At 35.3% G+C, this 17665-nt stretch overlaps 1 pseudogene; it reads left to right on the plus strand.

The window, feature by feature from the left end:
- Positions 1-17665, plus strand: part of LOC125667212 (uncharacterized) — a 303650-nt pseudogene that overhangs the window by 280355 nt on the left and 5630 nt on the right.

The raw sequence follows: 17665 nt of genomic DNA on the forward strand, positions 1-17665 counted from the left end.
CTTCTAAGGAATTCAAGAATTAAACATGAGGACGACAAACACCTATCGAAGAAACCGAGGCAAAAAAAAGTTATTTCAAGCCATAATATACCTATTTCTCTCAACATTCCGCCGCCCGAGTTGGTGCCCTCCGAGACATTGATGCACCTGCTGGTTCGGGTACAAGTGACCAAACCCCAGATTGGGACCGTCCAAGTCTTGATGAATACTGGGATGCTGTGTTCATGTGCACTGACGATTTCACCCTCCAAACTGCTACCTGCCAAGCCAGTAAAATCATGTACATGGAATGACGAAGAGGAAATCAACGGCGAGGTAAACATCATTGCTAACGCACATTCCTTGGGCCTATTTCTACAAAATTATACAGCTCACCAGTGTGCCAGACCTCCAATGGCTCTATCTATTTCTAAAAAGCTAGGGTTATGTGTGGCTGGCAGAACCATTTGATTAAACTGCCATTTCCACTCACCAGACTTGCAGTTTTACACAACTGTCAAGAAGACACGAAGACCGGAATCAGGTGCCCTCAATGATGGACTGGTATTGGCCCTCACCAAGTCTGGATTCTGCGTGGGACAGTCTTCTCTGATTTTGATTTGACTTCAAATTTGGTTACCGGACATATAAAGTGTTAAGTTCATGTTAGTATATTGTCATTTGTTAAGGCTGAGTATGAATTATCAAACGACAATTTGATGACGTTTGGCATCTACTAAACATGGATAGTCGTGAAAACACACACGTTGTAGACTCCTGTCAACTTTATGTTTGAAAAAGATGGACAGGATAAAAAGAAATTGCGATCATTCTGAACGTTAAATCGATTACTCGAGTCTTTTATATTTTATTGCAGTAATCGGGCAGTCTTTAGATTCCAGTTCTAACAGTCAATTATACCCAGCTCTATACGGGCTTGTGGCGAGTTTCTGTCTAAGTGTTGTTCTCAACATATATCTCATTGTCCGGTAAGAGTTCCACTGTAAACATTCTATTTTCAAGTCCAATGTAAAATAGCATGTACGAAGTCCATTATATCTTTTGTCGCTATTCTGTATAAACGAACTGTAATGATATGTATCACTTATCAATACCATGTCTTAATTTCAATTTGAATAGCTATCTGAGAGATAAGAAAAATCAACCGAAAGACCCACAGAACAAAATGAACGAGCAGTTGTCCACAGAAGGCAGTGTACCTAATGTAACCATTCACTATATCACAGGGTACGATGAACCCGCTACAGCGATTTACGACAGCGTAGAAGACGCTAGCGGGTACCAAGGGCTTGGTGAATTGAGTCAACAGGTTCATTATGGTCAACTTAAGTGATGTGTTGTCAGAGAAATTGGGTCATCATCTGTATCTCGAATAGTCTGATTTCGTGGACTTAAGTTATTTGAATTAGCCCTACCTTACATGTAACAATTAATTCAAACTGTGTGAACTCAGAGGATTAAAATAACTTTTAGCTCACCTGAGCTGAAAGCTGAAGTGGGCTATTCTGATCACCCGTTGTCCGCTCTTCATCTGTCTAAAAAAATTCACATTCTCTTTTCTAGATCTACTTAGCCAATTTCAATCAAACTTGGTACACATAAATCAAGGGTCAAGGGGATTCACGTTTCTTTTAAAAATGAATCACCAAAATCCAGAAATACGATGGGGTCATTTGAATTTCTTCTTAAGAACCGCTGGGTAAAAAAAGTTGACATTTACATGAAAGCTTTCAGACATAAAGCAGAATCAAGCTTGTTCAAATCATGCTCTCCGAGGATAGGATGGGGCCACAATGCTAGAAATATAGGAAAATCTTTTAAAATCTTCTAATGAACCACTGGGTCAGAAAAGATTACATATGCATGACAGTTTCCTGATACAGTGTAGATTCAAGTTTCTTCATGCCCCAGAGTAGGGTGAGTCACAATAGAGGATCAAAGTTTTCCATGCAAATATATAGGGAGAATATTTTAAAATATTTTCAAGAACCACTGGGTCAGGGAAGGTGAAATTTACACAAAAGATTCTTGATTGTACAGATTCAAGTTTCTTCAAAGTATGACCCCCCCTGAGAAAGACTGGGGCCACAGTGGGTGATCAAAGTTTTACATCCATTAAAAATCTTCTCAAGAATCACTGAGCCAGTAAAGGTTTTCATATACATGTACTGTACATTACAGTTTCCTGGCATAGCGCATATTCAAGTTTGTTCAAATCATGGATCCCGGGGTAGGGTGGGTCACAATGGGGAATCAAAATCTTTCAAAAATCTCAACATCTGAACAATGGCCGGGCCTGGTAACATATGTGGCCCATGAGCCATGTTGAACTCAAGTAGCCTGGAGTCGGGGAAGTATTACAAGCCAATCGGTTTATCATGTTCAGATGAAGTAACCTGGAGGCTAAATTATAGATAACTGAGGTCGTAGAATGAAGTCAACCGAAGTAGTCTCATGTCGCTTAATTAACCCATCGCTGCTAATATGATTATTACAAGTAACTTCTGCTTAGAAAATTATGTCAAGCTTTACAGTATAATTACCTGAATTCACGTTGTTGTAATATTTAAAGCGGAAATGGAAATGTGGATAATTGAGTCAGTTATGTAACCACATGGAACAATATATTACATAAGGCCGTGTGATGCAAGGAAAGTGGATCAACCATTTGTAATTCACATTTAACATGTCATGTAAATGTTAACATTTTCATAATGATGTTTTTCATATTTATTTTTTTCGTAATTTCGTTTAGTACAATGTACTTACAATATGTATGTAAAATCGTTAATCGAAAAGAGAGAAATCTGGGATGTTAGGCATTCTTAGATATATCATTATATCATCTGCAAAGTGGTGTTTTCTTAAGTAAACATGTGACCTCTTCTAGCAAACATTAATGTAACTACACATGCATATAATGCATGAATACATACATACAAACATACATACAACCACGGGTACATACATACCACTAAAATGATCAACTTCGCAAGCTGTTAGATTTTCAAATCCTTTCGTGGGCAAAGGTTTACACAAGATGTCCCCAAAATAGTAAAGGGTGTACAAGGATACTAATAGTACACACGAATCACACTATAAATTACAATCTCCGTTGTTTGGCTTGCTCACGAGAGAGATACTAGCGCTTATCCTGTCTAGGAATACGTGTATATATCATTAATATCATTCATTTTTGATTGCGAATGCACTTTCCGGAATATTCAATGTAGAGTATATTCGGCTCTCCGGCTCTAAATACATCCCTTTGAATATATATAACCTCTGTTACATCATATCCTCCCTTCTATTCCAGTAGCCGAACAAATTGGTAGGTCGAACCATCCAGACATCTCATAGTCAATATCCTAATTATGATTATCGTAACTCCATAACTAGATCATTCAAACAGAAATACATGTATATGCTAATCATTTCCTCAAAATCGGTGTGTCTTCAAGTCTCATATTGTGAAGATCTACAACACTTTATCCATTAACATCGTCGAATCTTCACATTTGTGTACCCCGTACGATAAAATCGTAGTAAATATGTCACTTTATTTGTGTCATTGTCTAAATAAAATCTTCAGCATTTTACAAGTTGTATGCCTTCTTACAGCACCTTGTACACACCAGCACGTCATGGCATGCACATCATTCAGTCAATGAAGCAATACTAGGGAAATAAAAGTTTGTTGAAGCATCCTTAAATTAAGTACTTTCTAACTAGATTTACTGAATTTTTAAATTATTGAAATTAGTTTATTTAAATTTAAATTGGCATTTTTGAAATCTAAGCGTACATTTTGTCTTCAGGCGGCCCCATATCCCTTGCTTAATTGGCGTGCACATCATTTTGTTTTAGCTATGTCCCTGCTTGCACCTTCACTAACCATCATCCCCTGATTAATGAACACATCTAAACGAACGCAGGAAAGTGATTTGTTTCGGACTTTACATGTAACATATATTTTGTGTGAATTGCCGATTTTGCTGTAAAATTTCACGCTCTTCATCATACACTGTAGTAGGCATATTATTGCTGATTGTCTGTGTTATAAAAACTAATTCAAAATGCATAACATATTCTGCTTTCGATGTCAATGTTTTTGTTTGTTTTTAAAGTAATTCCATCCTCGTGTTAAGTCGTATAATTTTGCAAAATTAATTACTTATTTAGAGTTATACATGATAAAAACATTTATTTTGATGGATTACTTTCTTTCAGTTATTTAAAAAAATATATGAAATATTGCAAAAGTCTAAGTTATATATGATAAATCAATGATGTGTTTAAAATATTTAATCTAATGGCAATGACTCTGTTTTGCTTGATATCCTTATCAAATCCATTATGCGATAGCTTGTCTTTATTTGTTACAGACATTTTGTATATTTTTATGAAAAAGTAGTTTTATAAAATTCTATGGATACTATTCTGTCACTATATCCAGTTTTGTTTTGAAATATTTTGATAATGCTTTTAAAGGAAAATTGTAATTTCTGACGTTGATATGTGATTCTGTTTATGTATATCTCGTATTCCTTTAAAAGATGTGGTGACCTATATATTTCATTGGATAATTTATTAGTTTTAACCAATAAATGAAAATAAATACACTTACTATACGTTTATCAGTTAATACTGCGAGTACGGACTTACCTACAAGTGGAACTGTTAAAGGATTAATTTTCTTTCTTGGTCCAATTTATTTTCTTGCCGATTTGTAATATTTCGGTAGCTGAGTTTACAGAAGATATCGATGTAAACAAATTCTTATTATATATGGGACACTTATGTGGCCTCTAAGTAAAACCCGAAAATATTTCAGAGCATGAATTGTAAAATAGAGCCCATTGAAATTGTGTTAATTATAAAACATACGGACAAATAAAAGAAGATGAAACGTAACAAAAACAAAGTGTTTAGACAAAAGTAGGTCTCGAACTTGAAATGACAAAATGTTACTACTTTAGTTGTACTATCGCTCAAACTACTGCCTCACGAAAGTGTTGATACCAAAAACGTATTTATGACTGATTTCTTTATCTTCGAGTAAATACGAAATTGAAGATTGGTCGTATATTTTATTTTCAATATGAAAACCACCTTTAACTTTCTATGCAATGGGGTTTTCAAGGGGAAGATATCGCTCTTTCACTCAATCATGACTGACTGTCAAACTGTTTAACATGAAAACAGTTAAACAAATAATAACTTTATGGTAATTTATGAAATTTACTTTATAAAGTCATGTACAGACAAATGGGTTTTTCACTCAATGGAGGCTACGCTATTGAGTCGTATAAAGACATGTTAAATAAAAATGTTTAATTTTGTGTAAGTGCAGTTCATACAAGCTCCTCAATGAATATTTGAATACCCCCTGTTTCACAATGATGTGATGAAATAAACCGTGAACTGATCAGAATTTTACGTCCTGTTTGTAGGACTGTATTCTCTTCTTTTTTATTGCGCCTGCTTATTGAATTCCTGTAGGTCGATATTGTTTCAATTGAATATGATTCGGATCTTCATTTTAACATGTGTATTTGTTTCCAAAGTCAGATTATACGGTGAGTAATTTCTTTTTACCATCTAAGTTTCAGGAAATTGTGGGCTGATATTTTGATTTGGAAGGTGAATTCATTAGTGTCTTACAAGTACATGTATGTGTAACATATATTCTAGTTAGCGGTAAAGAATATAAAAGTGAGTTGCACTATTGATGGTTAGATAGACAACACTTGACAAAGCAGTGATGATTATTTATTTTCACAACGTCACGTTAACTGCTGATATGCACTTGTGATATACATATAGGGGCGCGTAATACAGGTACGTTGCACTCCCCAATCCCATGTACCGTTTATTTGCATGCAAATGTGTCTGGTTATAATTGACCGTCAGTAAATGATATGTTTTGTTTAATCAAAGAATTAATGATTATTACTGAAATAATTTCATTTTGTACAATAATTTGAGTAACTGATTTCGCCCACCTCGGATAAGATTTTTTTCATTACCATTTGTTTGTTGTCTGTCTGTAAAAAAAATTCGCAATTTCACATTTTTGCCAGAGCCGCTGGACTGATTTAATCAAACTTAGAACATATCATCCATAACGGGGATTCAAGTTTATGCAAATTGAGGTCAATATGCCCTTCAAACTTCAAAAGGGAGGTGATGAGGAAAAGCTAGAAATAGGGTTGGGTCATTTAAAAATCTTTTCAAGAACCACTGGACCAGAAAAGTTAAAAATTGTATGCAAACTTTCAGACATAAAGTAGCTTCAATTTTGTTTTAACCATGGCCCCGGGAACAGAGTGGGGCCACAATAGGGAATCAAAGTAAGCCGATACATAGTGAACGGGCTGAACAAGTTGAAATTCGCATGACAGCTTCATGACTTAGACCAGATTAACGTTTGAAGAAATTATGGTTCCCGGGGATAAAGTTGGGTCAAAATAAGTGATCAAAATTTGTCATGATGTCATAGAGGCAAAGCTTTGAAAATCATATGTAGAATCACTGGGTCATAAAAGTTTGAATTTTCATGAAAGATTCCTGATATAGAGTTGATTGAATTTGCTAAAACCATGCTCCCTGGGGTAGGGTACGGCCACAATAGGAGTCTAATATGCAGATATTTAGGAGAACTATTTAGAATATCGTATCAAGAACCAGTGGGCTAAAACATGAAAGTTTTCTAAAATGTATTAGTTCCAATGCTGTTCATAGCATGGTACCCAGGAGTAGGTAAGGCCTTGATATAGGGAATCAAAGTTTTGAATATATATATAGGCAGGAAGAAGGCAGGACGACTACTCAGGTGAACAATGTGCCCCATGTATCTCTTGTTTCTATGCATCTTTTTGTGAATGTACATAATGATGCAATAGAGTTTGCACCTTTTCATTTGTATTCGACTTTTTTTTTAATTTCAGGTCGTTTTCAGCATGTCCGTAATTCTCCATCTTTATTCTCATATCAATATTTTTAACAAAGCATATTTCGGATCTCAATACACCATGAAATTACTTGTGCATACATATGACGTTATCTTATTTCACACATTGATATAGAGCTCACGGCGGGTGTGACCGGTCGACAGGGGATGCTTACTCATCCTAGGCACCTGATCACGCTTCCTGTGTATCCAGGGGTCCGTGTATGCCCAACTATATATTTTGTATTGCTTATGGGAGTTATGAGATTGATCACTGTTCGTTCGCCAAGAATGGTCTAAAAATAAGTATGACACACGTCAGACAGCATTTGACTCAATGATACATGTAGGTTGTATTGAAAAACTAGATCGTTATAACGACCATAGAATTTGCGAAATACTGTCTTCAATTGAGACTGTTGAAACCCCTGTACCATCAACTTGTATGTCAGTAGCTTGGCTCCATTTAACGAGAGTATCGCAAACGGTACAATATACGCCCGCCGGACAGTGAAATCAACCTAGAAGCACATTGTGCACTCTGAATTCATACAACACATATTCTGAATAGAAAAGCCTTAAAATTGGTCATGGTACACCAATCCATCTGACATGTGAACTGGTTTTTCTTAAAGTTTCACCGAGATTGAGGTTATGACTAAATTTCAGAGCAATACCTGTGGCCATACTAAAAAAAATCTGGAAAACTGTTTGACCTACTTTTACCCCTAAAGTACTGTAGGTCGTAGTGCGCCAATCCAGGTGAAATGTTAACTACACTTGTCTTCCTCCGTGAGGAAGCCTTCGACTAAATATCAGGGCAATAACTGTATCCATAATGAAAAAAAGCTCAGAAAACTGTCTGACCTATTTTTAATCAAAAAGTAGGTCAAGGATGGACCAATCCTGCTGAAATGCAAACTGAACTTGTATTCCTCGGAGAGGAAGCCTTTGACAAAATATCATGGCAATATCTATATCCGTAATGAAAAAAGCCTGGAAAATCGTTTGACCTATTTTTTCCAAAAAGTAGGTCACAGATGGACCAGTCCAGCTGAAATGCAAATTGAACTTGTATTCCTTTGAGAGGCACTATCTGTATCCGTAATGAAAGAAAAGCCCCGAAAACTGTTTTACCTATTTTTTCCAAAAAGTAGGTCAAGGATGGACAAATACAGCTGAAATGCAAACAGAACTTGTATTACTCCGAGAGGAAGCCTCTGACTAAATATCAGGGCAATATCTGTATCTGCAATGGAAAAAAAACCGGAAAACTGTTTGACCTATTTTTAGCTCAAAAGTAGGTCAATGATGATCAAATCCAGCTGAGATGCAAACTGAACTTGTTTTCCTCCGAGAGGAAGCTGATGACTAAATATCAGGGCAATATCTGTATCCCTAATCAAAAGCAGCCCGGAAAACTCTTTGACCTACTTTTAGTCCTTATGTAGGTCACTGACGGACTGACCATTCCAGCTGAAATGCAAAATGAACTCATATTCCTCTGAAAGGAACCTTATGTGTATATTTCAGGGAAATATCTGTATCTGTAACGAAAAAAGTCAGAAAAACTGTTTATCTACTTATAGCCCTAGAGTAGGTCAAGGATGGACCAATCCAGCTGAAATGCGAACTCAGTTTTACAATTCTTGAGTGTGATATTGTGACCTAATTTCAAAGTTGTACATGCATCTGTTACGGAAAAGGGTCCGGAAAACATGGCCCGTGACGGACGGACGGACGGACGGATGACCAGCCAGCCGGACAGACGCACGGACAACGCCATAACATAATACGTCCCGTATTATGACGGGCGTATAAAAACTGACCATACGCTAAATAAGCCCTTGCGTATCGGATCAGTTGAGACACATAAACATCATATGCAGGTGATAATGGAATATTGCTGCATAAATATGGGAAGTTGACGGTGGAGAAACTGAAATCATCCCGTTTGTCATACAGTTGAGTTGTCAGCTTGCCGTTAATGTCTACTTTCAATAAAATATCTAAGTATGACTAAATATAAAGTGAACGACTCTGTGGTGTCTTTAATTTCGAGCTCATAGGGATATATCAAATTGACAATATGAATGAAAGTTATCATTGTTAATAGACAAAACGTCGTCGATATCTCTAAATGTCGAATTGAAGGCCACAGCAAGAGATTTGTTCTTCTTACGTATCTATCTATCTATCTATCTATGCATATGTATATATATATATATATGGATTAGAAAAGGTCCCCATTCTCTCTTGTTTGTCGTACGGTCCTTCAGATGAGACCGCAAACATCGAGGTCCCGTATCACAGCAGCTGTGGCACAATAAAGATCCCTCCCTGCCCAAAGGCCGGAAGCGCTAAGCATAGGCCTAAAATGTACAGCCCTTCACCGGCAGTGGAGACGTATCCATATGAGTGAAATATTCTCGTGAGAGAGACGTTAAACGGCTATTTGTATTCCGCGCGTCAATCGTGACCAATGTTTACCAGTAAAATTTGCTATTGCAATCAACACTTAAAGGAGCTTGATTTTCTTTACTTTATCGTTTAAGCAAATATCGACCCCAATCAGAGGTTTTTTTTCAAAGACAACAAGCTAATGATACTTATTGTCGTTTAGCTAACAATATATAATTTCCCTAAACTGTTTATATTAACATGAGAATTCACAATTGTGGGTGCTAGGATACAACATACAGTGATTTCCACTTTAATGACAAATAATTATTTACTATGAATATATAAGAGTCCCTCCCCAATGTATTGTTCCATGTGTTACACGGGAATATACCATCTGGTAATTCTCTTCACAATCTCTAAACTGCGAACCTACCACCATTGTTTTGTGATCCATAATCAAGTTTGTTGAAACTATAAACCCAGGAGTCATGATGAGTTCAGGAATTTCTTTACAAGCGTTAAAATAGTTCCTCTTAAAATATTCGGCACCATAAATTGATTAAGCTTAGTATAAAAGTTAGAAAGTGTTTTACAACAATACTGTAATTGCGTCACTATGACAGCAATACATATGGATAGAGAATAGAAACATCAAGTTATCAAATGGCGATCACAGTCTCACAAGAGAGAGAGAGAGAGAGAGAGAGAGAGAGAGAGAGATCAAAACCAACAGCTGGAGAACAGAAAAACAGGTTGCAGTTGTAAATTTATCTTTTCAATGTTGTTTTCAGGGGATGAAAACCTCTTGGATAGGTTAATAGAGAAGTAATACGATTTGAAAGGTTATTTCTTTTTCGGTATTTTTTTTATTTTCAATTTTTATATATATCTGTGAAACGACATACTGTCACAATCGGTTGAGGGAAAGGATGTCAGAAAATTGAAAATCCAGGAAAAGGGGTGTTGTCCACAAGCACTTGCTTAAATAGTAAATTTTGACGATTTTGAAATAAGTACATGCATATACCATGTGAGTAAATATGTGTAACTTATGAACTATATGAAACGGACGAATATGAGGATGACTTCCCATTTTCACTGAAATATTTGCTACCCTTGTTCACAAAACAATAAGCCTGTGATTTTACAAAATGCTAATCACCCTGGGCCATAATATTAACTGTGCATACAGTATTTACGTTACTTTTTCATTCCGCGTTTTAGCAACTCCCGATGATTGTTTACAAAATTCCAAATCGCGCGATCCATTCCACCCCACGCGGTTTTTATATCCTACGCGGTTTAAAACGTATCACGAAACATTTGCTTTCTATTGCAGCACAAGAATATTCTAAGTACTTAAAGAAATATATGATGCTGCGTCGGTATTTTACAGAAGGGAAAATACATAAGGACACTTTCAATCTCTATCAAGAGTTATTGTTCCTTGTTCTGCATACTTTATAAGTTTGTCGATAGTTATCGTCGATTGGAAGACCTTTCACTACCCTACTAATAATCGCTGGCGCATGCGCTCAGCGCTTAAAAAGTGACATTGGGCCAACGAAGTAGTAGTACTGATATCTGGTTTACAATCAGCTTTACATTTAACGTGTTAACACTTCCGCCTTCTCTAAGTATTTCCGACGATACCGTTAAAGCAATACAAGCTGTAATTGACGGTAGATAAATTGAAAAATAAAAGAACAAATATTTAACATATTTGTGATTGAATATATATACATTCATAGAATCAGTTGGTATAGTATTTCTAGATATATCATATCTATTGATTTTTTTCAGACAACATTGCTTTAGGGAAAACTGCACAGCAGCTGTATCCTTTTAATCCTAATTATTGGGGAGCGGATCGAGCAGTGGACGGACAGAAATCAGACTTGTTTGTTGGAGGAGGGCAGTGTACGGTATCGGGACTGGATAAACAAACAGCGAATTGGTGGGTGGATCTAGGAGGTGTCCTCAGTATACACTACATAACTATATACTACAGGACGGATAACATAGCCTGGGGTATTTTTTTATACGAATCATTTGATACAAGTCGGAATAAGGTGTTTATCTCCCTTATCTACGGTGTGCTGAATGTCTTGCCATGTACTGTGAATTTACAATCGTTTAATAGCGATCAATACGCATAGGGGAGATGATTAAAAATAGATATTCTCTGAATATCATATCTCATTATGTTTCATATGAATTTGATTGTTAGTCTACTTTCAGATATATACACATCACTAAAATAATATAGAAAGCCACCATGCCATGTACAACGAAGCCTAGGAGTGCTTCTTGGCTGACTGTATTTAATAACATAGTATATTGATATTGATAAAATGGATTGGTAACAGTTACAGCGTTCTGGTTATTCTCATACTGCAGTTTGCTCCTGATGGGGTACGATACATCTTATGATGTTTTGCATGCTAATTCGCTGTTACTCCAATGTTGATCCCTAATTAATGAAATAATGAGTTTAATAAAAGAAAAGTCATTTTTCGTAGTATCTAACCTTGCGCATGTTTCATATACTCGTATATTCTATTCAACTGTTATTGATGTAGTGGTCGTGTTGTTGCAAAAGTATACATATGTGAAATTAAAATTGTCTCAGGTTCGCTGATTTATTCATATTAGTAGAATTTAATATATACCTATAATATATTAAAACATCATTAATATATCCTGAGATAAATGTCATAACATTGATGAGCTATCCTAAAATATATACTATAACTTTAATGATATATCCCTAAGGATATTTTATAAGATCAATAATACTCGTATATACCAAAACATAATCATAGCATTACTAAACGCAATGTAAAAATATAGATTCAAAATTCTAAGACCCAAACGGAGGTGTTGACTGATCCTTCCCCAAACATTCGGCATTTAGAAGTGAGAATCACGTGTCTTGCAGATATGACACTAAAAATGAGTATCGCAGCAGAGTTGGCTCGTTAAAAACCCTCATGCTACGGACTACAAATGGAAAAAGTTAGAAAATTATCCTCCCTCATCAACAGCATTTTAGGAATGGAAAGACAGTGACGGATTTACTGAGGAGCCGCAGCCAGCGCCTCTCCTTAATTTTTTTTTCAAAGGACTAAAGCCAGAAATCATGAAAAATGGCCCTGTTTCCAAAATTTAAAATCTTTTGGGGGTCAAAAGGCTACAAAATTTGCTTTCTAAATCAATCAATTAATTTTATCCGATTTCCTCTAAGCACTTTCTTTCTATGGGCTTCTAAATATAGCAATGAAATGAATGCATTTACATTGTAACGTCATTTTGACGTCGTTGTATTGCTATGGTAGTTAATTAACGAAGTCAATATTTACTCGAATGGCGTAAATGAGAAAAAACTGTATCATTTAATATTATTAAGTTCTTCAATAAATTTCCTCGTGGATTTTCAGATACAATGAATATTCATTTTGATAATAAATATGACATTGTATGGAAAAAGCATTGTGTTTTGCATGTAAGCTTGTGAAATGCAATGAGTATGCCAATGTTGTATCGTTCATATTCAGTTGATTTGTCGACATTCTCACAAAGATTCCACAAGGGTGTTGTAATCATTAGCGGATTTACGGGGGAGGGGGTAATGCTTTCCTAAGATAAAAAATATATAATGCAATTCAAGAACAAAAATATGAGTAACATAAAATTAGATAACTAATGAATATCATGTTTTAAAAAAAATATTATCACAAACCTGTTATTTTATTGAATCACACTGTTTATATACATGCCAGTTTAAGTTTCAATTGGACAAGTATAGTTACATGTAAACATTCATCAGAAGATAAAAATTAGGGATGTCAATTTTACTCGGACGATTTAGTCGAGCGATAGTCAAGTACACAGTCAAAAAACGGACTGATATGGTACAAGTGTAGCTAACTCATGCATGAGTCACACCTCGGCGCACTTTGATAGCCAAGTACACGGCAGGGGACGAAAGGCTGTCGATAATCGTAATTAATCCACCACGATAATTTTTATTTTGATACGGAAATGCTGTACAAGCAACAATGAAAATGTACGTGTACTCAGGCATAAAAAGAATCATGTAAACATATGTATAAGGGTGTTTTTTTTTTCAATGCATGTACAATATATTCTTGTTCAAAACCAAAAATAATTTGGTCGACAAATATTGGACGAGAGCCTATTTCTAAGTTTTGTCTCCCAATTGTCCAGTCGATGAAAAAAATTCTCTCTGAAGGCACGAACAAAAACTCACCAGCTAGGAATGCCAGGAAAGGAAAGCCGTTTTCCTTCATAGACCATCAAATAATTGGATTGCCATCAGGGTACGAGTTTTCGGAGAGGTAAAGTTTTAATTCACAGTCGCGAACATTCTCCCCCTTTTCGGGAGATATAGCTGTAAGGATTTATGAACATTATTTAAAAAAGCTAATCTAACGAGTACTCGACTGTGAAAAATAGTCGATGATCGGTATGACCGAGTGATTGTCGAATACTCGATGACATCTCTAATACAAATATTTGAAAAGTTTCACGTGAGCTTCAAAAGATGATAAACTCACAAGTGCTAGAATATGTATATCGGTCAATTAAGAGAAAACATCAATACTGACGAAAGGTGTGCATAATGAATTAATAAAAGAAGAATGTAGCCGTGTTCATTAAAACTCTAGCCCAACTCGCTTAAACTCCTGAATTGTAGAAAATTCTTAGGCACTTTCTTGCTAGATACATTGCTTAGGTTTTTAAAATCTATGATGTGAGCTTTTCTGCATTTGAGTCCGATTTGTGTTTGTCATTCAATCGTTACAATGTCTCTGTGTTTGAAATTCACCCTGCCTTCAATTACTGGCTAGAACAAAATTCATGATGGCATTAGGCTACATTGATACAGTATAGATAGTGTCTCGGAAAAGTTTTTGTGAACTTCAAGACTGATGTTGATATCAATTTATTTTTCATGAAGAGATTGAATCTCGGTACATAACGATTCTGCTAAAACATTAACATATGCATGAAAGGCGAATATAACGAACAGTGATCAATCTCATAACTCCTATAAGCAATACTAAATAGAGTTATGCAAATACGGACCCCTGAATATACCAGAGGTGGGATCAGGTGCCCAGGAGGAGTAAGCATCCCCTGTCGACCGGTCACAACCGCCGTGAGCCCCATATCTTGATCGAGCAAATGCATATATTCCCAATTAACACTTTATCTGATGTCAAATTGAGAATTATATAAACCAATTATTTTTCCTATAGACTTCTACCTTTCCGTATATAAATACAGACGTCACCCACCTGTCATTAAAAAAAGATGCTAGACAGAAAGAGACAGCAGCATTTTGAAACAGGGTTGGATGAAGTTTAGAAAATATGTTGTGTATTATAAAATTAGATTAGTACCAACAATACTATCAATCACTTTTACGCCCGATGTCATTTATATGAAAATACAATAAAAAATTATAATCGCAATAATATTGATAATAAAAGAAATTGTCGGCTTTCATTACTGTACTCATTTTAAAGTTCATATCTTCATGCCTTTGAATTATTTCTGTTATTTATTTTCCATTTAAATATGCTACTAACACATCTTTATTATTTATCGGGGATGCATTTATTTATTCATGTTTAATATACTTTATAATCTATTCATGTTTATTAACAATTCGCTCATTCATCTATTTACTCCTGTTTTTTTCTTCTTCTTCTATTATTATCCATATGCTTTTATTTAGTAAAATTATTTATCTTCTTGTGTGTTTATATTTATGTGATATGTCAGGGACAGATCCAGGATTTTTTAAAGGGGGGGGGGTCTACCATTAGTTTTGGTTTTCAAAGGTGGGGACACCTTCAAAATGTGTTATTCGTACTTTTTAAAACACAATTTTCTGACGAAAGCAAGAGGTCCAACCGGACACCGAGAGCAACCCCCCCCCCCTTTGTATTTATTTTATCTACAGTATTTATACTATTCATTTGTCTACTGTGTGTCTATTTCTTTTTATCTACTAGTTAGCTATTGTTCTTGTGTATGTACTTATACCCTTGTATTTTTAATTATCCACATTTATGATTTATCTATACGTTTATTCATTTTGAATTAATTTATTCATTTTTACCGCATATCATTTTAGTTTTGAAATATGTATTTGTAATGCAATGATTTAATTGCTTTTCATTTCTAATAACACCATTCCCTACTAGGAATTTATCCTTGAAAAGCTAGTTGTGATGGTACTAGCCTATAGATTTGCTTAAAAATTCCCCATAGGGCACCCCATTAAGAAGCTTGAAAGAGTTGTCTCCCGTCAGTTTTTTCCATGGTTACAGTAAACAACAGGGTTTAAATTGCTACCATTTAAAACAATATTTTAATCAAATAATTATATTTTAGCTAAAATAAAGCATTGTTTACAATACATGTATTGTTTTAATGGGAGCAAGCCCCAATCGTAACAACTCGGCCATTTCCGTAACCGACAGGCCGAGCGTGTTCTGATTGGAGTAAGCCCCTGTGAGTGAACTCCATTGTTATGAAGAGCTGACTAATTTCGTCAGCTTGACAGGCGACGTCATTCCTTATGCAGGAACTGAGGAACAAAGATTTTGGAAAGTGTTCACTAGGCCTAGTGCGTATGTTTACTTAGGAAACCTTAAGTGAAGTACATGAAATTGCTTAATCCATCTAATATTAGAAAAAATACCATAGCAAAGTCTCATAATTTCACAGCTTTGAAACCAGTATATTTATATGGATCTATTTTTATCGCATTGGAAATTCCCTATCTTCGATCACCGTAACCCGAGTGAGATTCGATAAATAATGTGATAATCAACATTAACATTGAATTAATTACTGTTTGATTCGAAACATGACAAAACACATTTAAACTATCAAATTTCATGCCCAATTTAACCACTTTTAAAAAACGGTAATCCGGAAAATTCTAGGCAAGTTTCAAGAATTCAAAATCATCAAATAAAATATGGCGCCGCACGTAAACCAACACGAAACTAATACACAATATTTATCAGATAACGATATAACCGTATATAAAATATCATCGTGGTTCAAGAGTGGCGCCCATAAAAAATTATTAAATAAAGTTTAGAATTTCTATAAAAAATAGGTATTTTTGACATACCGCATCCGGTTTCAATGCATATAATTACGTTCGTGCTGTTTCCTGCACAAAACTCGATATGGAAATTAATAGTATAATTTCTAATTAAAGTCTGGCCTAAGATTTCTTCTATAAATATAAAGTTTTATTTGCAAAGATTGACAGGACCAAATCATGCAATTTTGGCTTTAGTAATATCAGTCTCTTGTTTAGAAAAATGTAAACGATAAAAGAAGCAATAGTTTGTGTACACTCTCGGAGAAATGAATGACAAAATCTTTTTATTTATCGAATTACTTTACTGGAAGAACTTGAATTTTTTCCAAACATCCTTAGCATTTTATCAATTTCACCTGATCAAAATTACAGAAAATAGTAGAAATGACTACATAGGAGACATATTTAAAGCCCTATAAAATATGTCGCCCAGACCCCCTGACTCATAAAGTTGCGCTCCCTAACCGCAATTGTTGGATCAGACCCTGAGAGATACTCGTATATCAACCTTATTGCACAGCACAGTGGCCGATATCGAGTACTTTTTGCGTGTATCGTGGATTGTGATATGGGTACTGTACAGTGGTGTGGCTTCAATCCGTACTTGTCATCAGGGGCGAATATATAGGGCGGTCATTTGGAATGATACCAGCAAAAACCCGAAGCCCTGTGTCACAACAGGTGTGGCACGATAAATAATCATTCCTGCTCAAAGACAGTAAGCGCCGAGCACAGGGAGTCCTTCACCGGTAATGGTCACCATACACTGTATGGGTGCAAATTGTAGACCGGAGCGATAAGCAATATACAACCACAAAACCAATCGTAGTAAAAATCATATTTTAATTTAAAATAATTATATGGTTTTGATTTTGCATGTTAATATTACTGTATGCTTTGAATAATGAGGTTAGTTATAGCGGAAGGCAGAGTTATTTCTCCTGTCTTGTCGGTTACATATATAATGAGATTTTCTTTTCTTTGAAGCCTTGTATAATAACTGAATGTGTTGAATGTTTCATAGCATCAATGTTTTACTGAATTGTATCAAATTTTCGAAGTTGTTTTAAAGACATCATTTGGCCTAATGTGGCATTGTATAGGGTGAAATTGAGATAATTTACTTATGTTCGTCTATGTTATGTGAGATCAAT

Source organism: Ostrea edulis, chromosome 8 (assembly GCF_947568905.1).
Source record: "Ostrea edulis chromosome 8, xbOstEdul1.1, whole genome shotgun sequence".
NCBI lineage: Eukaryota > Metazoa > Mollusca > Bivalvia > Ostreida > Ostreidae > Ostrea > Ostrea edulis.